The sequence below is a fragment of the Meles meles genome, chromosome 10 (assembly GCF_922984935.1).
Source record: "Meles meles chromosome 10, mMelMel3.1 paternal haplotype, whole genome shotgun sequence".
In the NCBI taxonomy this organism is placed as follows: domain Eukaryota; kingdom Metazoa; phylum Chordata; class Mammalia; order Carnivora; family Mustelidae; genus Meles; species Meles meles.
The window spans coordinates 6,260,449-6,285,042 of NC_060075.1; the positions used below are offsets into that span (position 1 = coordinate 6,260,449).

The window sequence follows — 24,594 nt, forward strand, 5'->3', positions numbered from 1 at the left end:
TCCCTTGCAAAACTTTCTCCTCTAGCTTCTTTCTAGTTTTCTGGATCATCTCCCTCTGTGACTTCTACTCCCTTATGTTTGCCTTCAGGATACAGTGATCACCTTACACATATGGTTTGTTAGAAAGATTAGTTCTTTGTGTTGAGTAATCTTTAGATGGAGATACTTACAGAATTCTTTCCAGATGATTGGAAATTTGTTTAATTACACTTTTATAGAAGGACTCAAATTGTTCCTTATCATCTGCCCATTGAAGAAGAAAGAGTCATCAAGAAAACAGATCTCTTAGAATTCAACTAAGTGAAATGCCAGAAAGAGTGGATGACAGACAAAGATTCAACGCATAAGGAAACAATGTTTGCTGTGTTCAGACATCTCCATAGCAGCTCTTTGACAAAATTCAATGCAAAATCGTTGCTGAATTAACCCGTTTTCTCCTTTTCTTGTGAAACTAACTATTGCTACCACAACTTGATTACGTACTGCTTTGAAGGTCCTCTGCACACTGCCATGCCCCAACCAGTTGAATTGTTTGGTTCTTGTTATTATAAGATTTTCTGATCTCTCATACTCATAAAGAATCTTCCCACTTTTTCTTGGAAGATAACATAACTCCTTCTTCTAAGAACACAGGGATGAGTTTCACTTTTTGGAAAAAAAGCTCAAGATGATTTGGGAGCTAGTCTTGGTCAACCTTCAAGAGATCTCTCCTTCTTTTTCCTGGAAGATTGCCAATCCCTCTGCCAGTCAACTACCACATTCCCCTTGGATTCATTCATTCAGCACCAATAGAAATCATGTGTAACCAAGGTTTCAGAGACCTTTCTGGTTTTCCCTGTGCAAAAATTCCCCTTTAAGATATGGACAACAGTAGGAGATGTCTCTATTCCTTCCTACTAGGTACTTCTCACCTAATCATTTCCAGGTTTCCCAAAGCACATTTCCAGGTTCCTCGTGGTCATATGTGACTTATGTCAACTCTCCTTGCCCTGCCATCTTGAAATTGGCTTTTCCATGCTCCAAGCCATTTTGCCCTGAGGGCCATATACCTCTTGCTTATTTTCCCAAAACACATATGAGTTGAGACTGTACATTTTATTTTGTTATTTTTTAAAGATTTTATTTATTTATTTGACAGAGAGAGAGAGCAAGCACACAAGTGGGGGCGAGGGTGGCAGCAGAGGGAGAAGGAGAAGCAGTTTCCCTGCTGGGAGGGAGCCCAATGCAGGGCTTGACCCCACGACCCTGGGATCATGACCCAAGCCAAAGGCAGCCACTTAACCGACTGAGCCAACCAGGTGCCCTAGACTGTACATTAAAAAAAATATTTTAGTTATTTATCTGAGAGAGAGAGAAAGTGGAGGGGGAAGGACAGAAGGAGAGGGAGAAGCAGACTTCCCATTGAGCAAGGAGCCCAATGTGGGGCTCCATTCCAGGACCCTGGGATCATGACTTGAGCCAAAAGCCGACACTTAATCAACTGAGACACCCAAGAGCCCCTAGACTGTACATTTAATAAATGTTAGCAAAGGCTTGAGGATAAGAGAAGCACAACACAAAGAAGCTTACAATCCCTTTCAAAATCATCACTCAGAGTGAGACAGATTTGATTTTACTCTATAATGTGGGTGCACTTTGAATATACTATTTTTATCACTGGAGTTTCAGCCAAAATCATTATGAATTTAACATCCTATTGTGTTATGACCTTCTGTAAACAAATTGCTGGGTCCGTGATCAAAGGAGTGAGACTGATACAAAGCAAAGGTCAAGCAAAGCTTTATTTCGTGCCAAGCATGGAGAATCAAACTAACCGGTCGGGGCCGCCTCTTACAGAAAGGGTGACCCCTCCCAGCCTTACAGCCTAACTTTTTTTTTTTTTAAGATTTTATTTATTTATTTGACAGGCAGAGATCACAAGTAGGCAGAGAGGCAGGCAGAGAGAGAGGAGGAAGCAGGTTCCCTGCAGAACAGAGAGCCGGATGCGGGGCTCGATCCCAGGACCCTGCGGTCGTGACCCGAGCCAAAGGCGGAGGCTTAACCCACTGAGCCACCCAAGAGCCCCCAGACTAACCTTTAAAGGGCAAAGGCCGTGTGGTTGAGCCTGGCCACACACAGGTGGCCAATGAGATTGTAACACACAGAGAAAGTTGCATAGTCATGCTAGGTCACACATGGGTGGCCAATTGAATTTCAATTTACCCTATAGTAGATATTTGAGCTAGCCTATCACCTTGGTCAGAATTGTCACCCAAAAGGCACCCAAAAGGCGGGGCCCATACTCCTTGGTAGCTAGGGAGACAGTGTGTGTGCTCCACTGATTGGATGTCTCCACCTGGCCTGACCCGCTCTTGTAATTGGGCTTTCTTACCTGGGACTGGTCGACCATATTTTACTAGTTTCCTGGACTTGCTTTTAAGTTAAGTCCCCTGGGGGGGAAGCAGGGTCAGTTTAAGTTTTACTGTATAAACAACAAAATGGCAGTTCAACGGAGATGGAGCTGCTCTGGCTAAATAGGCCTTTACATTCCCCTCTTTTCTTTGGAGATTAGTCAAATCCTTGACTCTTCTAGCCTCTTTTTAACAGCTGCCAGATTGTTTTTAGTGACTCCAGTGTGATTTACCCAGAAACAGCATTCCTTTCCTAGGGCTACACAGAGCCCCCCTTTTTCTAGAAATAGCATGTCAAGCCCTAACTGTCTACATTTCCCACCTATACTTTAACAATAAAAGCAACAATGAACTCAGTGAAGTCATTGTTTTTTGAGTCTTAGCTTTAGTCCACAATCAGCGGGGTCCATTGGCTGCGGGGTCCATCTCTGGGGGGTGTCCTCGTCCTCGGCTCATTTGATGTGACCCGCATGAACCCAGGCCCTGATGTCTTCTACTTTTATTGCTGTGGGGGTGGTCAGGATGACAGCAAATGGTCCCTTCCAGCGAGGCTCCAAGTTTCCCACATGGTGGCGGCCTATCCAAACCAAGTCCCCGGGTTGGTAAGGATGTGGTTCTACCTCTGTCTCCGTCTCCGTCTCAGTGTGGGCAGTTTGGATCCCTGCATGAGCTCTTTTTAAGACAGACTGTAATGCCTGCAGTGACTGGAGTACAGACTGATCAGTCATTTCTGCTAGGGCAACCTCTTGTAGTCGAGGGCAGAGTGGGGAGGGGGAGATCTCCCATACATTATTTCAAATGGGGTCACCTTGTTTAAGTAGGGTGTACAGCGTGCCCTGAGGAGGGTGAAAGGAAGGGGATTCACCCATCCACCCCCAGTCTCCATAATTAGCTTTGGACTCTTTAAGAGTCCGGTTCATTCTCTCTACTTGCCTGGAACTCTGGGGCCAGTAGGTACAATGTAGCTTCCAATTAGTGTCCACAGCCTTGGCCATTTGTGAACTTACAAATGCAGGGCCGTTGTCTGACCCAATTGCAAGAGGCAGCCCATACCTCCAGAAGCTTTTTGGCTACCACTCCTGCTATCTCATGTTTGGTGGAAAAAGTCTCTACCCAGCCTGAAAAGGCATCCACAAAAACTAACATATACTTGTGTCCATACTTTCCCTGTTGTTAAACATCTTTTCTGCTATTCCCACTAACTCAGTCAGATTCTTCCCTTCAAATCCTTTAATTTTCTGAAGTTTCCTCCTTATATCTGGGGCTGACTGACTGGCAAAGGCAAGATCATCTAAACGAGCTATTGTGCAACTTCTCTGAAGTTTACCTCAAGTTGTCTAGCTTAGGTAAACAAACATTTAAAGACAATCAAATCTAGAATTTAACACCCATAAAGGTGTGTTATTAAAACATGATTTTTCTCTCTAAAATAACCCTCATTTCCAGAGCTAGCCAAATCAGGACTAATTTATTTGAAAAACAAGTCTAGTTATAACAAACTTGGCCTAATTATTTACATAAGCTCAGCAAGAACAGTGAGGGATCATATAGATCTTTTAGAATCTGCTTTGCTGGATCTTCTTATAAGGAATCTCTAGGTTGAACTTTCAGTAGCCTCTCTGGGCCAGAAGCCAAGTCATGTACTTGCCAGCAGACATGCTTGCAATACCTCTCGATTTGGGCGAATTCTTCTTCCTAAGTTCCCCAAAGTATCCTGCGGTTCCTGCACCTGCCAGGAAGTGACATTCTTTATTCACCTGGTGAGGCTGCTGGGAACTCTGTAAGCAAGGTATCAGACCAACAGTTCCAAAGGGCTTTACGGCTCCATGTTTTATAAAGTCAACCTTAGTTCCTTTAAGCTGTCTGGTCATATCTGAGTCTTTTTCAAATATGACATTCCGTCAAAGCCTTGGTAAAATAACCAGTATTTCCAATGGGATCCTGTTACAAGGAGAACAGATTCTTATTGAACTTATGCAAATGACTGATTGCCATGGGAGAAAGAATACTTACTGAGACCTTTTGTGTTTCCAGAGGGTTCAGATAGAGAGAAAAGTTGAATGCCCTGATTTGTTTACAAATGAATACTTTTACATCTCTGTAAGTTACAGATAACTTAAGAAAAAGTTTCCCTAGTCTGGAAGAGCAAACATTACAAAACCAGTAATGTTTAAAATAAGACAAAACATTAAGAGACACAACCTTATAATCTTTCAGTTCATCTAGTCCCATGTTACTATTTCTGGTTTAGTCCAAATGCAGCTCTTACTTCTGGAAATTCTTACCCATTTCAGTTCCAGGATATTAACAGATCAAAGACCCATATTTGTCCTGAAAGTCTCCCATATGAATTTCCTTTAAAGCTGAATTCATTTTACAAGAGAATTAAAACAATTACAAATGACAAAAACTCAGAATAGATATGGTTAAATATCAAGTGATGACCCTATCAAAACATTAAAACTTTAGAAAATGTATAGAGCTTCTAGAGTAGTTACAGCATTTACCCAAATGTAACCTAAGATTTATCATTGGTTTAGTAGTACTTCCTGAGTAACTTAGCATATCAGGGGAAAGCATTATAAGTCAAAGAGATCACATTTACAATTCTGGGCAGGCAAAGAGAAAACCATTTATATTTTCTTAGAAACATCTCAATCTCTAATGAAGACTAAATATTAACCAATTGTGAACTGTTACAACAGAATTCTTCGAAGGCAAATTTATGAATCAGTTAAGCACAAAATATGTTTACCCACAGATTTCAAAAGCACAAACCTAGTTCCAGCAACCAACCCTCTATCATTTTATCCCATTTGGTTTAAAGTTTCAGGTTACCAAAGGCTTTGAAAGCTACTTTAACAATTACCCATTAAAACTTCGAGACAGATAATTAGCCATCGGTTTAGTCATCTCTTTGTTAACAGATGTTAACAAATAGCATGAGCTCATTTGACTCTCAGTAAACTTTGATTGAAATTTCACATTTACTGCTGCTAACTCAAAAGACATGTTCATCTTAATTAACCCAACAAACTTAACTTAGTTCAAATACTGATTTACGTTCCACGTGGGCCCACCCCACTTCGAATGCTTAACCAGAGACACGGGTGGGAAGATCTGGAGTGGGGGGTGTTAGGCCCAGGGGTGCTCTTCTTGTTTCCTGACAGTGAAGAGCGAAGGAGCCGTGGTGCAGGGAGCACTGAGGATGGTCTAGAGGCCAGTTATGCAGACTGCACCCAAGTTGGTGCAGAAACAGGGGAGACAGAAGAACAAAGTGCCACCAGAAGGCAGAGAAAGGGTTCCCAGTTTTAGAGCTCATCAGCTCCAACAGAGGAGCAGATGCCATGCTTTCCTGCCAGCAAGGGGGAGGGGCTAGGCAGTCCATGTCGGGCAAGAGAAGGCAAGGAATTTCCCCGAAACAAAGGGAGTTTCGGCAGCTGCTTGGGAATATTTCTTAAAGTCTCTGTCTGACCACAGTTGGCTCCAGTTATAGCCATTAACACAAGAAATGAGTGAGGGAGAAGCCCCACATCTATTAGGAGGAACAGAGAGATAAAAGTCAGAGTCCCCTTACTCTCTGCTTGCCCCATTCCTTCAAACACAACAAACAACACAACAGACAACAAAAAGACAAGACAAAGACAACCACAGACCCAGCGGCCCTTACCTAGAACCTGCCGCCAGTGGGGATTTTCTTGGCCCCCTACAAACACTCGCTGGTGGGGATTTTCTTGGTCCCCTGACCGCCTAGTGGGACTCGAACCTCCAGTGACCACCTAGGGGGACTTGAACTCCCTGGCAGGTCCCCTGACCACCTAGGGGGATTCGAAACCCCTGGCGATCTACCAGAGGAGGGATGGGGTGTCCCCACATCCACTCCAGCCCTGGGGAGCAATACTGCGTCCAGTGTCTCCCTGGTGAGCTATACCTGGAGTTCCACAACCAGACAGTCAGACAGACAGGATCTTGAAGGATGTGGTCTCGAGATCTTACCTCTGGAGGCTTTTCCCTGAAATTCTGATGCTGGCTCAGTTCTCGTTGTTTGATCCTGGACGAGCCCCCAGTGTTAGGTCCATGGTCAAAGGAGCAAGACTGATACAAAGCGAAGGTCAAGCAAAGCTTTATTTCATGCCAAGCATGGAGAATCAAACCAACCGGTCGGGACTGCCTCTTACAGAGAGGGCAACCCCTCCCAGTCTTACAGACTAAGTTTTAAAGGGCAAAGGCCATGTGGTTGAGCCTGGCCACACACAGGTGGCCAATGAGATTGTAATACACAGAGAAAGTTGCATAGTCATGCTAGGTCACACATGGGTGGCCAATTGAATTACAATTTACCCTATAGTAGATATTTGAGCTAGCCTATCACCTTGGTCAGAATTGGCACACAAAAGGTGCACAAAAGGCGGGGCCCACACTCCTTGGTAGCTAGGGAGACAGTATGTGCGCTCCACTGATTGGATGTCTCCACCTGGCCTAACCTGCCCTTGTATTTGGCTCTGTTACCTGGAACTGGTCGACCATATTTTACTAGTTTCCTGGACTTGCTTTTAAGTAAGTCCCCTGGGAGGGTAGGCAGGGTCATTTAAGTTTTACTGCATAAACAACAAAATGGCAGTTCAACTGAGATGGAGCCGCTCTGACTAAATAGGCCCTTACAAAATATTTAATGAAAGAGCCACATCTACCTCCTAAGAAAAAGGAAATACAGGTTCATGAGATGGGAGGCCCAAAGGAAGTACCCTGAGAGCAGTGTTGCCCATTTGTCTCTCAGAGCAGAAGACAGGTAGAGTGTCCTTGATATATACTACTCATTGTGGTTCATACAGTAGAAGAATGAGACATGTAGCATATTCCCATCTCTTGAGGTTTAGGAGTTTGTATCTATTCATCCATTCATAAACATTTCATAAATTGTTTGACTTCAGGGTAGATTTTATGCCATAAGAAAACACAGAGAATCTAGAGATAATGAAAACAAAGTCTCTTTTGAGACTGGCTTCGCTCAGCATAAAGATTCTGAGAACCATATAAGTGGTGTGTGTCTGTAGCTTGTCCTCTTTTATTGCTGACTAGGATTCCATCTGATGGATCCACCACATTTTGTTACTCCTTCTGTTCTTAGTTTTACATCCCTAATTGATGTCTCTCATCTCATTTCATTGGCTAAAACCTCCACCATGATGTTGAATGGTAGTGGTTGGACACACTTGCTTGGCTCCCAATATGTCTTCAGTGATTCCCAGTGAAGTAAGTGAGATACTCGACCACGGTAATCTATGATTTGTGTGTGTGTGCATGTCATTTTCAGCAAGTATTCTCCAGCCACTTTTTCTTGAGTGAATAGTTATCCTATTATTAATCATGAATAGCTAATAAATTTTGTCAAAAGCTTTCAAAAATTATCTATGGGGATAATATTTTGATTCTTTTTCCTTCTATCTATTAATAAGGTGAATGGTAATAATAGATTTTCTAATAACAAGTTGATTTTTCATTTCTGTTCTGTCCTCCTCGGTGAAGCGGCCCAGCTGTGTCACCAGCAGCACCGTGTGCGGTCCAGGCGCCCAGAAGGCCACCGTCTCGCAGATGGCCTGCGCCGCCACCTCCAGCCCGGCCAGTGGGGACAGGAAGTCAGGTGTATCGACCCCCTTGAGCTCCCTCCCTGCCCAGCCACGGATGCTGCGCTGGAGGGTCAAGGTCCCCAGGCCCTGCTGAGCTTAGACTCGAACTCTCTCCTGCCCAGGATGCTGTTTCTGGTGGCGCTTTTCCCGCTGCCCGTTTTCCCCACCAGGAGCAGCCTCAGCGACCGCAGGCTCCATGAGTCCTCCCCCGGCCTAGGAGCACCAAGCCAGCAAGGCAAAGTAGAGGGAGCCGGGTTAGAGCCGAGCAGAGTGTGGGTGGGAGAGGGGAAGACTTGGAGTGTGCCCCAGAGACTGTGGGGCTCATGTTCTGTCTTGCTTTTTAAAAGCTTATTATTATTATTATTATTATAAAATACAATATAGTTTGCCATCGAACTCATTTTGAAGCGGGCCACTCAGTGGCGCTCAGGCCATTCACCGTGTTGCGCAGTCATCTGTGCTGTGCATCTCAAGCGCATTTTCATCATCCCACGTTGTAATTATATTTGCTTTTCTATGTCTGGCTTACTTCACTCAGCAGAATGTTTTCGGGTTCATCCGTGTTGTAGCCCATGTCAGAATTCCCTTCCTTTTGAAGGCTGAATAGTACTCTGTTGCAGGAACAGAGCACTGTTCATTTCTTCATGTGCATCCGTGAGCAGCTGGGTTGTTTCCATCTTTTACTACCATGAACGGTGCTGCCCTGACCCTTAGAGCACCTGTCTCCGAGTCCCTGCTCCCAGTTCTGTGGTATCTACCTAGAAGGGAGATTGCTGGGTGGTGCCATTTGGAAACTCCTTCTCAAGGCCTCTCTTCTCACCCAGCTGGGAATGAGCCCGGCACAAATATGGGAGCCTGAGCTTTGCTGAACATCCCTGATGGAAGATCCTCCTCAGTAAGAGAAGGAAGAAAAGAAGAACGTGGGCTGTGTCTATGACTTCCCCCTGAGGCAACCGACTGCATCTCCTTCTTCAGCCTTTCCCACTGGGAATGCTGTGAGCACAGGACCACCTCAACCAGACCCCAGGCTCCAAGCGCAGGGACATGCTGGGTCCACGTTCTTAGGCAACACCTTAGAGATCGGGTTGGACGTTCTCATCCGGCAGCATATCAGAAACATGAGCTGAGAGAAATGACTGGGAGATGCCAACTGAGCACCGAGAAACCAGTGTCAGTGGGGCTGAGGGACGGGAAGGGCAGTTCCCTTCTGGCCTTCCAGATCCCAGACCCAGAGCACAGAGATGCCAAACAGCAGCAGGTTTCCGAGTCTGCTCCCCACCGAACAGACTGGTGTGTCTCAGCGGCAGAGCATCGTCAAGCCTCCTGAAGGCATGGGCATCGTCTTCCTCTCCTCTCCTGAGCGGCCACAGGCTTCTCTGCTGCCTGCCATGCTGCCAATGCTGACGGAATGGCTTTGCCTCCCTCCAGCTTCCCCCGGCTGGCTCGAGAGGAATGTGGGTGAGTGGCTGGGAGTGTCAAGGAAGCACGGAGGGTGGCGTTCCTCCCTGCCCTCCTCACCAACGCAAAGCGGGACAGCAACAGCAGCTCCCGTCCGGGCCGGCCTGGAGCTGAAGCAGGCCAAGAACTTTAATGTATCCCTTGGGCTCTGGGGAGGACTTTTCAAGTAACAAGAAAATGTACATCAGGGGCGCCTGGATGGCTCAGTCGTTAAACATCTGCCTCCAGTTCGGGTCATGATCCCAGGGTCCTGGGATCGAGCCCCACATCAGGCTCCCTGCCCAGCAGGAAGGCTGCTTCTCCCTCTCCCACTCTCCCTGCTTGTGTCCCCTCTCTCGATGTGTCTTTCTCCGTCAAATCAATCAATCAATCAATCAAATCTTAGGAAAAAACAAAAGAAGGAAAGGAAAATCAGGTGTCAGTACTGATATTCGCAATATTCTTATGTGGTTTAGTAAAACGGCACTCTCCTCGTGGCTCAGTCTATTGAGGTTCATAGAGTAAAACAACAAAATGAAACAAAAAGAATTTGTGTTAAAATACATAATGAATCACAAGTAATTTCTGCTGGCCAGGAAAGCGGATGGATTTCCAGCATTCCCAGATTCTCTCCCTCCAGGTTAGATGACAACGTTGAGCTCTTGGAAGTCCAGCGCCTGACCTTGATGCAATAGCTCTTAGGGGACAGAGCCCTGTGGGACGGCAAGCCCTGTTCTGAGGCAGCGGTCGGCCGAGGACATCCTGCTTGTTTCCGTGGTGCTCTGCAGCCCATAGGACCCCAGGAACTTTCACACCGGATCCAGCCAAGCGCCTGCACAGGGTCTGTTGGCTTCAGAGCCTCAGGCCCGGGTGAGACTTTGGTCACACTAACCATCAGCACATCCTTCCTAAGGACAAAAGCCCAGAACACACAGATCCTTTTCCTTGGGCCTGGCACAGAGATTTAGTAAAGGGGGCAAGTGGGACTATGTCTCCCCTTCCTTTCGCCTGTTCTGCCTGTCAGTGAGCTTTCCTTCTTATTTGGCTGCAGTCAAGAAGGGCCTTCGATGGCGGCTCAGGGGTACACATCTCTGACCGGGATGAGCTTCGGTGCGGGTCCCAGTGGACCACCTGCCTTCCGAATGTCCCATCCACATCCCTCTCACATTCATTTCTGCCAGAAAGTAGTTTACCTCTTAAAATGTCTCGTCTAGGATCCTGACACAGTGCTCCTTTGGGATTGTCCTCAAGAACATGTCCGTCTTCTTCTTCCTCTGTCTAGAGAAAATCATAATCTGTCTTATTAGTTTTTCAACAGTTTTAACACCTGACTTTTGCCTTTCTCCTGCCAGAAGCATTGGTTTGAGGGGGAGCAGGCTGAATGAGGGGAGGGAGGTCTGAGGGAACAACACTTCGTTTGCTCCCCCCTCCCCCGCCTCCAGAACTGTGGTATCACCTGTCATTCTAAGAGATTTCCTGGAAAAGGTGAGTGGCCCTGACCACTCAGGAGCAGGTGGCATTCGGACAGACAAGGACCTGGAGCAGTTCTGCGGGGACGGAAAGGAGCAGAGAGCAGAGGCTGCTCTGATCCTGGGTCCTGAGAGCCGTGGAAAGATCTGGAGGGCATGGGCAGGAAGTTGTGGCGAGGGGCTGGCATGGCTCAGCGTGGTGAGTCACAGGGGTCCTGGGCTACAAAGAGCTGTGCAGGCCTGACCTTGGGGACGGTTCGGCAGTGAGGATTGCAGAAGGCAAGGGGTGGGTGGCCGGTTTCTGCGGTGAAGATGACAGGGAAAGTGTCTTCACGGTGTGGGGCAGAGACCTGCTGGGAGCCAGGGGACCTCAGTGCTCATGTCCAGCCACCATCAGTTCGGACAGCCACACTGCCTGGGCCTTAGTGTCCCCAGGAGTGTGAATGCTGGGCCTGAACTAAGTGTCCCTGTGGACTCTTCCCCTGGGAGATTCCAACACACTTTCTGACATTTTCTAGAGCAACTCCTAGTCCTCCTTGCCAAGTAGGGCCATGTCCCTCCAACCAGGAACACAACACACGCTCACACTCACAAGCATATGAACACTCACTCACAAACATACACACAAATGCAACACACACCCACACTCACAAACACTACACACACACACTCACAATCATGCAACACACGCTGACACAGACACAACACACATCGATACTCACAAACACAATACACACTGACACAAAGACAACACGCCTTCGGAAACATACATGCAAAACACAGCACACACTCACACGCTCACATAGACACAGAAACACAACACACACCCACACTCACCAACACAACACACACACTCACCAACATACAAACACACACTCACAAACATATCCAGATGGCTTCTACACGCCTTCTCTCAGAGCATACCACACACACTCACAAATATATAAACACAAATAAACATACACACAAACAAATGCATACACATAAACTCACATAGACACAAACATAACACACACAGAAACACATAGCACAGCCACACACACACACACACACACATCTCACACACTCCATCAACAACTCCCAAACACAACACATACTCACACAAACACAACACACACGGAAACATACATACTCAACACATACACAGACACAACACATACAAGCACAGACACAACACACACACGCACACAGACACACTCCCCACACACTTGGACTCACTGTTGGGGTCCGTTATCAAAGGAACGAGACTGAGACAAGGTGAAAATTATGCAAAGCTTTATTTTATGCCAAGCATTAGAAGTCAGACTGATCGGCCAGGGGAACGAGACTGAAACAAAGTTAAAGTTATGCAAAGCTTTATTCTATTCCAAGCATTAGAAGTCAGACTGACCGGCCAGGCCTGTCTCCGGAGAGAGCGACCACCCCCAGCTTACAGGCTCAAGAATCGACTGACCGGTCAGGGCCACCTCCAAAGAGAGCGACCCCTCCCAATCTTACACGCTACTTTTTTTTATTGGGTAAAACTGCAACCCATATCTTGGTATCTCAACCCACTGGATTTGTGTGTCTCTTGCTGATTGGCTAGTTCCCTCCGGTCTGGTGACTTGTTATTCAAGATCACCCCATATCAGGAACTGTTACAAATAGTACTTTCCGGGAAGGCTTAGTCAGCTAACATACTCCGTGTGAATAATAAGATGGTCGTCCTTCCCAAGATGGAGTCATTTTGGTCTGGGCAAGCCCTTCTCACTGTTACAAACAGTACTGCGTACTGATTGGATGTCTCCATCCGGCCTGACTCGTCCTTGTATTCTGGGCTCTGTTATCAGGAACTGGACAACTACATTTTACTGGTTTCCCAGACTTGTTTCTATGTACGTTTCTCTGGGGAGGAGGGTCAATTTAAGGTTACTGCACAAACAACAAAATGGCTATTTAACCGAGATGGGGTCGCTCTGGCTAAATAGGCCCTTCACTCACCACTCTGTCAGCTGTTGGGCAAGAGGAACGGCAGTGTTTTCTGTCTCCTGGGGTCACGTGCACTTGTGAGTTCTTTGTTTTTCCCTTTGGGGCTGACCCATCCTTGACTTCTGGGGATCTTGAAGGGAGGAGGTAGAGGAGAGTGTCCGCGGTAGAACAGAGGAGGGACATGGCTTCTGTTGTTTTCAGCAAAATGGGATGAGAGAGCTCAGCTCCAGAACTGCCCTTGAGCGAGCGGCAGTCGCTGTGGGGGAGGAACAGGAGGTGAATGGGACACTCCGGCCAGGATCCTCTGCCATTTGCATTTTCTCTGCAGCTGTGGTAGCATGAATAGGAAAAACAAGAAACCAGTGTTGTTATTATTTTGATCCTGTAGGAGGACAACGAGATCTCAGAGGCTTAGAAAGAAACACAGGTCATGGTCCCAGGGTCCTGGGATTGAGTCCCACACTGGGATCTCCGCTCAGCAGAGAGCCTGCTTCCCCCTCCTCCTCTGCCTGCCACTCTGCCTGCTTGTGATCTCTCTCTCTCTCTGTCAAATAAATAAATAAAATCATTTAAAAAAAAGAATAAGTCATGTAGCCAATTCTTTATAATAAAATTCTTTATGTATGTGCGTACACACACACACACACACACACACACACACACACACGCACACACACACACGTCTGACAATCCCAAAATCTGAGTCCTATCTGAGTCTGGTTTTCTCTGTGTGTCCAGGCTGTCCTTCTGGCTTCTCAGCACGCCTTGTGTGATGTGCCAGGCTGGACGCGACCTACAGGAACCCGGAAGTGAGGTAACAAGGGCTGCAGCACGAGCGTGTGAGTTCATCTGTCTGGGAGTCGGGCTGTGTTCATGTTCGCTGCAGCCGTAAGTGCAGGCGGTTTCCTCCACAACTCCTGTCTCAATTCCCTGTTGCCTGTGCATTTCCCTAAGAAGCCCTTCTTAAATAGAGTTTGTGCCTTGCTGTTCTTTTGGCTTTAAGTCCCTGTTTTTACACCAAAGCTCTGTCGGTGTGGTAGCAGGAATGGGTGGGGGAAGCACAATCTTGAGATTAAATCACCCTTCCCTTCGTGGGTCTGTGATGGGCTGTGATCATTACAATTTACTGAGCTTTCCCTCCCCCCATCCCCACTTTGGATGCAATGGATGATCTGGTCACTTCCCACTTGTTTCTCCCCGTTTGATTCCAGCCTCTCTCTTCTTCCCTCTGCTCTGGTATTGGTGGACTTCCTTTATTTATTTACTTGAATGCCTCATCCCATCTTTGTTTGCAGAAGCTGCTGTGACGAGCTAGAACCAAGATGCTTCTTTGGGAAGGTGCTCTATTAATGAAAAGATTTGGCTATGCATTTTGGAGGTTTAATGGAGATTTGGAGGTTTAAAAGGTTCATTATTAACACCATTTTCAATGTTTAAAGGAAATATACACTAGAACCATAAAAGACAAATAAACTATATGTAATAAAAACATAAGGTGGATATAAAATTATCGTTATTTGTGACGCTATGATTTCATATCTGGAAAAATCAAAAGACTAAACCAAGACCTTGTGGCTTGGTCAGTTAAGCATCCAACTCTTGATTTTAGGCCAAGTCATGATCTCAGGGTCCTGGGATTCAGCCCCACATTGGACTCCATGTTCATGCTGGAATCTGCTTGAAATTTTCTTTCTCCCTCTCCCTCTGCCACTTCCCCTGCTCACTCTCTCTCTCTCTCTCTCTCTCTCTCTCACACACACACATTCTCCTTAAAATAAATAAATACATCTTAAAAGAAGGAAAAAACCAATAAGCTCCTATAAGCAATCAGAGAACCTGATAAATTAATGAATGCTATTTAAATAAAAACCATAAGAACTGACTAACATACAAACAATAACTAATTAGACATAACTTGTGATTTAAAGGATAACAATCCCCCCCAGCAACAACAAAAAATAAAATGCCTAAGAATAGACTTGAAAATTGTGCAAACATTCTGTATAAAGGAAACTTCTGGGGCTATGGAGCAAATAGAACTCTCACATGACGTCTGGTGAAAATGTAAATTGGTAGAACCCCTTTGGGAAAGTCTATAGTACCCAGGAAACCCAAATATTACACATAGTCAGTATTGAGCTATCCTCCCCAGAGGAACACACCCAGCAGACATGCGTGCCTCTTTCCATGCAAGGAAATGTCTGTGATATTTATAGTGGTGGTACTCAGAATAGCGCAAACACTGGAAACAATGTTAGTGCCCACCAAGGGGCAGGTGTTCTCCCAGAGAAAGAAAGAAGGAAAAATGGTAACTGTGCGAGGAGGTGGATATGTTAATTAGCTTGATTGTGGTGACTATTTCTCAGGGTATGCCTATGTCGTATCATCAAGTTGTGTACCTTGAAGAGATACATTTTTTATTTGCCAATTTTTTAAATCTGTCAATATGTGATTTTTATTTTTCAAAGTTATACCTCAATATAATTGGATATATTGCTGGAAATATAGCTGGAAAATAAAGTAAAATACAGTCTATACATTTAACATAATTCCTATCAAAATACCATCAACTTTTCCATAGAGCTGGAACGAATAAGCCTAAAATTTTTATGGAACCAGAAAAGACCCCAAATAGCAAAAGGAATGTTGAAAAACAAAACCAAAGCTTGTGGCATCACCATTCCGGACTTCAAGCTCCTTTACGAAGTTGTAATCAAGACAGTATGGCGCCAGCACAAAAACAGACACGTAGATCGGTGGAACAGAATAGAGAGCCCGGAAATAGACCTAAATTAATGAATGCTATTTAAATAAATAAATTGACCCCTATGGTCAACTAATCTTCGACAAAGCAGGAAAGAATCTCCAACGGAAAAAAGACGGTCTCTTCAAGAACAGGGTTCTCCGCTGCATGCTGATGTTCAGGGTAAGGCAGGGCCAAGACATTTTCACTGTCGTGTCACCAACTTTATGGGCCTTGCCTGACCCACCGTAGGTATTTACACCTGTTCAATAAATGAAAGAAGGAAGGAAAGAAGGAACGAATTGTGTTTGGGACTCTTTCAGGCAAGCATGGGAGGATGGAAGATGGCAAGAGATGAAGAAAGTGCCGATGGTCAGAATGTGCTCGTGGTGTGTACTTGGCCCCAGGTGTCAGCTCTGGGGATCAAGGGGAAGGACTAACTCAAGACTGAACAGACACGAATCCCAGAGGCATCTCCATGCTGGGGGGAGACAGCAAGAGCCCTGATTTGCCTCTGCGCCACATCTCTCCCCCTGCCCTACCGTGAGATAATCAGAGCCTTGACCAGTCTGTGCCTCCACACCCCAAGGGTAAACTGAGGAAAAGAGATCTACTCTGACCCCCACAGACCAGGAGGTAGAAGAAATGAGATCACGAACTAGAGGGAACGCGATTTACCAAGTAGAATGTGCTAGAGAACAAGGATTGGGGCTTAGCAGGTATCTTCCTGGCAGCAGGTGTAAGAGAGGGAGGAGGGGAAGGCGAAAGGCAGGAGGAAGGGTTGTCTCCGAGCGACCCGAGAATCAGCTGTCACCTCTGCCCTCCCTGCAGAGGAGGTTTAACACTCCGATGAAGCAGCTTCCCCGAGAGTCACTCAGCGGGCAAAGCTGGGGCTGTGATTCCAGCCCAGGGTGGCGGGACTCCAGACAGCCCTTCAGTCGCAGGCCTCACGGGCCCTCCCGCCTCTGCTCGCTGGGGCGGCATCCGGGAGAAGCATCCCAGAGGCGCGGGCAGGTGCGCCGCGTAATACCAGACATTGTGTCAGCAGAAGCCATGGTGGACGGGTGCCCTCCAGAGAGATGCTTAAAGCTGCCGGAGCGGGTCCCGGTGCATGTGCTGAAGCGGAAGACAAGAGAGACGGGGAGAGACAGACGCCCCGGAGTGGAACAAGCTCAGACCGGAGCCCCGAGGAAAGGCTCGGTTGGAGAAGCAGAAGCCCAAGGCCTGGCGCTCTCCTGTGCTCCACAGACACCCCTGAGGTCCGGGAGAGCGCGAGGCGGGCTCCCCATCGCTCCGAGGGCTCCGAGGGGGGCAGCCCACGCCTACTCTGTCCTCACGGGTCCCCAGGACTGGGACGACGCGCCGCCCGCGCACGAGCCCCTCCTCGGGCTCCTCCGGCCGGCGAGACGGGCGCGGGCAAGGGCGCCACCGGCAGCAGCTTCCTGGGCCACAGGCGCTTCCCGTCCAGGCTCGCGGTCACCGCGGTGACCAGGGCCTGCGCCCGGGGAGCCGCCGCTGGGGCCGCTGGCGCCTGGAGGTCATCGCACCTCGGACCTGTTCCGCGGCGAAGGCGGCCGCGCCGACCCCGACTGCGCCGAGCGCCACCTGCTGTCGCTGTCGGGGCGCACGCGCGGCTGCTGGTCCCCCTTCACCGCCCGGGACCGGGACGAGCTGTTCGGGGCCCGCGTCCTGGCGCCGGCGTCGTCGTCTTCACCCGCCGCGAGGACCTGGAGGGGGCGTCGCGGCACGGCTCTGTGCGCGACACCGACAACCGCGCGCCGCGGGCCCTGGTGGCCGAGTGCAGCGGCCGCGTGTGCGCCCTCAACAACCGGACGGCGGCCGCCGAGCGCCGGGCGCGGGTGGACGAGCTGCTGGCGCGGGTGGAGCGGCTGGCGCCGGAGCCCGCGGGCGCGCCCTTCACCCACGCCGTGTACCGCCTGGCGGGGACCCTGCGCCACGCGCCCCCCGACGACAGGCTGCGGCCGGGGCCAAGCGGCTGGCGACGGGCCCCTGGGGGCGGGAGCGGGGGCGGCCCCGGCTGGAGAGGGCGCGGCGCAGGTGGCGGCGGGCGCTCCTGCTGCTGGGGGCTGTGCTGCCGCTGGCCCTGCGGCTGCAGCGTCTGGGACCAAAGGCCTTGCAGGAGGTCAGTCCCCACTTGACATGGGTCAAGGCCCCATGAACTGATGAGCACTTCACCGCTGGTGGTGCGTACCTTCATGGTCCACAGGCTCTTCTGTCCTCCTTCCTTAGCCGTAATTACCAAAGCAGAGTCCTGCCAGGGCCAGTCTCCCACAAAACCTTCCCCTGGGACGGGGCCCTCCCTGCGCTCTCCTTTCACTGAAGCCAGACATCCAGAGCTGCCTTCGTCTGCTTTCCCTGAGCTCAGGCTGTCCTTCCCTGTCAGGGGATTGTCTTTGCTCCTGTCTTTGCCCTCCTGTCTCCCGGACTCCCCCAGGGCCCCAGGGGGAGGAGCGAACAAAGGAGAGCCTGAGTCCATCCTTTACTTGAGTTGAATAAATAAATATACGAAACCATCACATTGTGTTAGAGGAAATGGGTATTTCCTTTACATGGTGGATGTTTGTTCTGCCTTATATTCCTTATATTCCTGTTGAACAGACACTAAGTCCTGTCCTTCCTTCCTGAGTCTGCAGAAGCCATCCGCCCCAGTGCAAACACAGCCACGCCCACTCAGGCAGGTGATCCGAAGAACAGAAGACGCTGGTGTAAAATTGTCCATCCACCCGCAAGGCGAAGTCTCCCCGGGCATGGCCATTTCCACTCCTCTGCAGCTTGAAGGCAGACTAAAAAGACAAATAACTCGGTTTTTAAAAGGGTAAAAAAGTTGATTAGATATTTCTCCAAAGAAGATACACAAATAGTAAACACAGAAGAGATGCTCAATGTCATGAGGCTCAGGAAATGCAAATCAAAACCAAAATAAGATGCCACTTCATATTCACAGGATGGTTATAATTTTTAAAAAAGAAAGCAAAAAGGAAAACTAACAAATACCAGTGAGGGTGTGGAGAGATTGGCCCCTGATACATTGCCGGTAAGGGTATCACATGGAGCGACCGTACGAAAGAGTCCGGCAGGTCCTCAAAACGTTAAACACAGAGGTACCATGGGACTCAGGAGCCCCACTCCTAGGTATGCACCCAAGAGCACTGAAAACATGTTCACACAACAACGTGTACATGAATGTTCATAGCAGCGTGATTCAAAATCACCAAGAAAGCAGAAGCAACCCAAACGAGCATCAGCTGATGGATAGATACACAAACTAGGGCATATTGAGAGAAGGGAATATTCTTTAGCCATAAAAAGAAAGGGAGTACAGATCCAGGCCACCGCATGAATGAACTTTGAAAGCATTATGTAAGTGGCAGAAGCCACACACACAAAAAAATCACATAAAGGTATGATTCCATTTGTACGGAATGTCCAGCCACTGGGGTGGGCTCGTGAGTGTCTGTGAGAGGGTTTGAGCTTTGGTTCCTTGTACTCCGTCAAAATTTATATTCAAGTTCACTTTTTGAAATGTGGTGTTGTTGTTGTCATTTTAAGTAGGCTCCATGCCCAGCCAGGAGCTCAACTCGGGTCTCGAACTCATGACCCTGAGATCAAGACCTGAGCTGAAATCGAGGGTTGGCCACTCACTGAACTGAGCCGTCCAGGAGCCCTCGCCTTCACTTTTTAAGCTTTTCTCCCCTCCCATGGGTTGAATCGTGTTCCCCCCAGAAAGATATGAATGTGACCTTTTTTAGAACTAAATAAGAGGAGGGAAATGTGGCCACAGACACACACAAGAGGGAAGACAGTCCCCTAAAGATGGAGGCAGAGATGGGACCATGCTGCCAAGGAGCCCGTGGGGCCCCTGGACCTGGGAGAGGCAAGGAAGGAGGCTCCCTTCAGTCTTCACCGGGAGTGTGGCCCTGCCGATACTCTCATTGTGGATTTCTGGCCTCCAGAATTGTGAGAAAATAAATTTCTGTATAAGCCACCCAGTTTGTGGTACTTTGTTAAAGCAGCCCTAGGAAATACACAGTTGATGGTTTGAACAACTCGACAGGGGCACTGACCTCCCCCGCCCCTGCCACAACTGAGTATCTGAGTATAACTTTTTTTCCAGGTACAATTTTAAAAATTTTATTATTTATATCCAATATCTGAAATAACTTTTGACTCCCCCCAAACTTTACTAATAACGTACATGGTTGATTAACACATATTTTGTATGTTATATGTACTATATGTTGTAGTCTTACAATAAACTAGAAAGAAGAAAGTGTTATTAAGAAAATCATAAGGAGGACGCCTGGGTGGCTCAGTGGGTTACAGCCTCTGCCTTCGGCTGGGGTCATGGTCTCAGGGTCCTGGGATCAAGCCCCACATCGGGCTCTCTGCTCCGCGGGGAGCCTGCTTCCTCCTCTCTCTCTGCCTGCCTCTCTGCCTACTTGTGATCCCTGTCTGTCAAGTAAATAAATAAAAGCTTTAAAAAAAAAAAAGAAAATCATAGGAGGTAAAATACATTTATAATACTATACAGTATTTTTTTTCAAGTTTTTATTCATAGGTAATTTTTAGGGTGTAGGTAATCTCTACACCCTACATGGGACTCAAACCCACAACCCTGATATTAAGGAGCCACATGCTCTAATGACTGAGCCAGGAGGCACCCCACATAGTGCTGTACGGTATGTATTAAGAAAAAATTTCGCATCGAAGTGGACCCACGCAGTTCACACTGACGTTGTTCAAGAGCCTGCTGAACATCCTTCACGTTGTGATTCTCTCTCATTAACCCTGGTCAACATACAAGAATTATGTATTTGTGCCCTTCCGGGAGATGAAATGGCGGGTCGCACATAGATGTGAGTAGGCAGGGCAGTAAGGGAGTGCGGACTGCCCCCAATTCACCCTTCTCTGAGGATGGCCCAGCGGTGGCAGTAATGACCTAGGGAGGACACCAGTCCCAAAGGGGCAGCTGTGGATAAAACCAAAGCAAGGCGAGGCCCACAGTGAAGCTGGGTGACATTCAGGCACCAGGTGAACCTACATGAGGACAGATTGGAAGCCCCTGGAAAGATACCCGCCCTGACCCTAAAAACATAGTGGGATGGGGGCTGGGTGCCTGGCCCCTACCGTTCTGTAGACAGGGGCTATAGAAGTGGCAGACCCTGGACAGGGACAGGGCCATCTCCAGACTTCTCATCTGGAACCATGGATGTCGGAAGGAAGTGACAAAGCATTTTTCAAGTGTTGAAAGAAAAGGACTGTCCACCCAGAATTCTGTTGCCAGAGAATATGTTCTTCCAGAATAAAAGGGGAATCATGACATTCTCAGGTGAAGGAAAACTAATTAAGGGAATTTGTCACCAGGAGACCTTCGCTAAAAGACTGAGGAGGATTTGAAACAGAAAGGAAACAATAAAAGAAGGAACCTTGGAACGCCAGGAAGAAAAAGGACCAAAAGTGAGTTCTAATTACGTCTGATGATGGAAGAATATATCACAACATCGTCTGATGTGGTTCTAAATTTATGTAGAAGAAATAAATTTAGGACAATTATATTGTAGACAGGGGAGATTCAGTGCTGTAAAGGGAAGTTAAGTTCATACGCTTCACTCTGGCTGGTAAACTATCACCAACGGACGGTGGTAAGTTTATATATATATAAAATATTATATATTAAATATATATATATATATATATATATATATATATATATATATATAAAACCTAGAACAACCTCTAAACCACTGATTAGTTATCCAGAAAGGGACACTTTAAAATAGCGTTTCTTTTTGAAAAACGATTTCAGTGGTTGTTCTAAGTATTATAGTGCAAAAATAGACACACAGATCAACAGAGCAGAATAGAAAACCCAGAAATGAACCCACAACTCTATGGTCAATTTACCTTTGACAAAACAGGGAAGAATATTCAGTGGAGAAAAGACAGTCTCTTCGACAAATGGTGTCGGGGAAACTGGACAGCCACATGCAAAACTGTCCATGTGGACCACCGTCTTACCCTATACACAAAACTAAACTCAAAGTGGATGAAAGACCTAAATGTGAGACAGGAAACCATCAAAATCCTAGAGGACAACACTGGCAGCAACCTTTTGACCTTGACCGTAACAACGTCTCATAGATCTGTCTCCTGAGGCAAAGGAAGCAAAAGCAAAAATAAACTACTGGGGACTTCATCAAAATAAAAAGCTTCTGCCCAACAAAGGAAACAATCAATAAAAATAAAAGGTAACAGACAGAATGGGAGAAGATATTCGCAAGTGACGTATCTGATAAAAGGGTAGCATCCATGGGTATTTACCCCAAAGATACAGATGTAGTGAAAAGAAGGGCCATCTGTACCCCAATGTTTATTGCAGCAATGGCCACGGTCGCCAAACTGTGGAAAGAACCAAGATGCCCTTCAACGGATGAATGGATAAGGAAGATGTGGTCCATATACACAATGGAGTATTATGCCTCCATCAGAAAGGATGAATACCCACCTTTTGTAGCAACATGGACGGGACTGGAAGAAATTATGCTGAGTGAAATAAGTCAAGCAGAGAGAGTCAAGTATCATATGGTCTCACTTATTTGTGGAGCATAACAAATGACATGGAGGACATGGGGAGATGGAGAGGAGAGGGATTTGAGGGAAACTGGAAGGGGAGATGAACCATGAGAGACTATGGACTCTGAAAAACAACCAGAGGGTTTTGAAGGGGCGGGGTGGGGGGGGGGGTGGGAGGTTGAGGAACCAGGTGGTGGGTAATAGGGAGGGCACGTACTGCATGGAGCACTGGGTGTGATGCCAAAACAATGAACACTGTTATGCTGTAAATAAACAAATAAACAAAACAAAACAAAACAAAACAAAAAAGGGTAACATCCAAAATATAAAGAACTTATAAAACTCAACACCTCCAAATGAATAATCCTGTTAAAAAATAGGCCAAAGACATGAATAGACCTTTTTCCAAAGAAGACAGAGAGATGGACAACAGACCTATGAAAACATGCTCCATCATTCTCAGGGAACTACAAATCAATACAACAATGAGCGATCGCATCACACCTGTCAGAATGGCTAAAATCAACAACACAGGAAACAGCAGGTGTTGGCGAGGATGTGAAGAGAGGGGAACCCTCTCACACCAGGTGGGAATGCAGGCTGGTGCAGCCACTCTGGAAAACAGTGCGGAGGTTCCTCAAAAAGTTAAAAATAGAACTAGCCTGACTCAAACTGCTAGGTAAATGCTAGTATTTACCCAAGGAACACAAAGATACTAATTCAAAACTAATTCAAGGGCTCCCAGCACCCTGATGTTTATAGCAGCATTATCAACAATAGCACACACACACACACACACACACACACACACACCCCCCACATATATATATATATATATATATATATAGGGCCCATATATATACATAATGGAATATTACTCAGCCATCAAAAAGAGTGAAATCTTGCCATTCACAACGACCGGGGTGGAGCAAGAGAATATTATGCTAATCAAAATAAGTCAGTCAGAGAAAGACAAATACCATATGATTTCACTCATCTGTGGAATTTAAAAAACAAAACAAATGATCACAGGAGGAAAAAAGAGGAAAACCAGAAAACGCTCTTTTTAAAAAAAGATTTTATTTATTTATTTGACAGAGAGAGATCACAGGTAGGCAGAGAGGCAGGCAGAGAGAGAGGAGGAAGCAGACTCCCCACTGAGCAGAGCCCCATCTGGGGCTCGATCCCAGGACCTTGAGATCACGACCTTAGCCGAAGGCAGAGACTTAACCCACTGAGCCAACTAGGCACCTCCAGAAAACAAACTATAACTATAGTTAAATATAGACAACAAACTAATGGTTACTGGAGGGGAGGTGTGGGGTAGGGACATGGGTTATACAGGTGATGGGGTTAAGGAGGGCACTTGCGATGAGCACCGGGTGTCGTATGGAAGCGTCAAATCACTAATTTGTACACCTGAAACCCATAGTCCACTGTATGCTAACTACTTGGAATTTAAAACAAAACTAAAATAAATGAATAAATACAAAAACAGTATATTAAAATCAAAATAGAATTATAAGAGTGTTCAAGTAACCCACAGGAATGTAGAGGAGAAAATAAAGACGTGAAAACGGGAGAGAACAAAGGAAAAAACCAAAATAAAAATGGCAGACTTATGCCCTAAAACTTCAATAATTAATTCTACTAAATGTAGGGATCTAAATTAAAAGGTAGAAACTAAAGAGTAGATTAAATCATATGACCCAACTATATGCTGCTTCCAAGAAAAATAATTTCAGCTGTTACTGTACAAACAAGCTGAAAATAAAAGGATGAGAAAAGATAAATAGTGCAAATATTAAACATGCAAAGGAGAGAAAGAATGGCTATATTCGAATCCAATAAAGTCACCTTCAGAACAAAGAAAATTACCAAAACCAGGGAGGGACATTAGACAATGATGAAAAGGTCAGCCCATCAAGAAATAAAGCAATCCTAAATGTGCTATTTCCAAAAACAGAATTGTGGAACACGTGAAGCAAAAACTGAAAGAATGGAAAGAAGAATTGACGAATCCACAATTCCCTCTCTCAACCCCTGACAGAGCAGCGATGAGAAAATGAGCAAGGTTAGAGGAGAACTGGTCCCATAAAACCATCAATCAGCAGGATCCAACTGATATTGATTGAAACCAGTGGAGCGGACACATCCCTTTCGAGTACACACTGAACACGGGCCTGGACAGACCACATCCTGGGCTACAAGACAAATCTCAACGAATACAAGAAAGTAGAAACTCTATGGAGTGCATTCTCCGGCCACAATGGAATCCAGCTGGTAATCAGTCATAGAAGGTACCAGAAATGTCTTCTTCTCTGCGCTAGCAACTTCATGACTCCCTAAACCATCACCGGAACCTG

At 46.7% G+C, this 24,594-nt stretch overlaps 1 pseudogene; it reads right to left on the reverse strand.

The window, feature by feature from the left end:
* Positions 1-7,831: 7,831 nt before the first annotated feature.
* LOC123952138 overlaps positions 7,832-24,594 on the reverse strand; it is a 37,187-nt pseudogene continuing 20,424 nt past the window's right edge.